The following is a 420-nucleotide window of genomic DNA, read 5'->3' as shown; positions in this document are numbered from 1 at the left end:
ATTTACCATTGCAACAAAAAGAATAAAATACCTAGGAATAAACCTACCTAGGGAGACACAAGACCTGTATGCAGAAAACTATAAGACACTGATGAGAGAGATTAAAGATGATACCAACAGATGGAGAGATATACCATGTTCTTGGATTGGAAGAATCAATATTGTGAAAATGACTATACTACCCAAAGCAATCTACAGATTCAATGCAATCCCTATCAAACTATCAATTGCATTTTTCACAGAACTAGGACAAAAAAACTTAAAATTTGTATGGAGACACAAAAGACCCCAAATAGCCAAAGCAATCTTGAGGGAAAAAAATGGAGCTGGAGGAGTCAGACTCCCTGACTTCAGACTATACTACAAAGCTACAATAATCAAGACAATATGGTACTGGCACAAAAACAGAAATATAGATCA

At 35.2% G+C, this 420-nt stretch overlaps 1 protein-coding gene across 1 annotated transcript in view; it reads right to left on the bottom strand.

The window, feature by feature from the left end:
* The window catches only part of HABP2 (hyaluronan binding protein 2), a 37,278-nt gene that overhangs the window by 17,992 nt on the left and 18,866 nt on the right, over positions 1 to 420 (bottom strand). The window lies entirely within an intron of this gene.

The sequence above is a fragment of the Physeter macrocephalus genome, chromosome 20 (genome assembly GCF_002837175.3).
Source record: "Physeter macrocephalus isolate SW-GA chromosome 20, ASM283717v5, whole genome shotgun sequence".
Lineage (NCBI taxonomy): Eukaryota > Metazoa > Chordata > Mammalia > Artiodactyla > Physeteridae > Physeter > Physeter macrocephalus.
The sequence above is the reverse complement of the archived record's forward strand: the minus strand, read 5'-3'. Positions and strand labels throughout refer to the sequence as shown.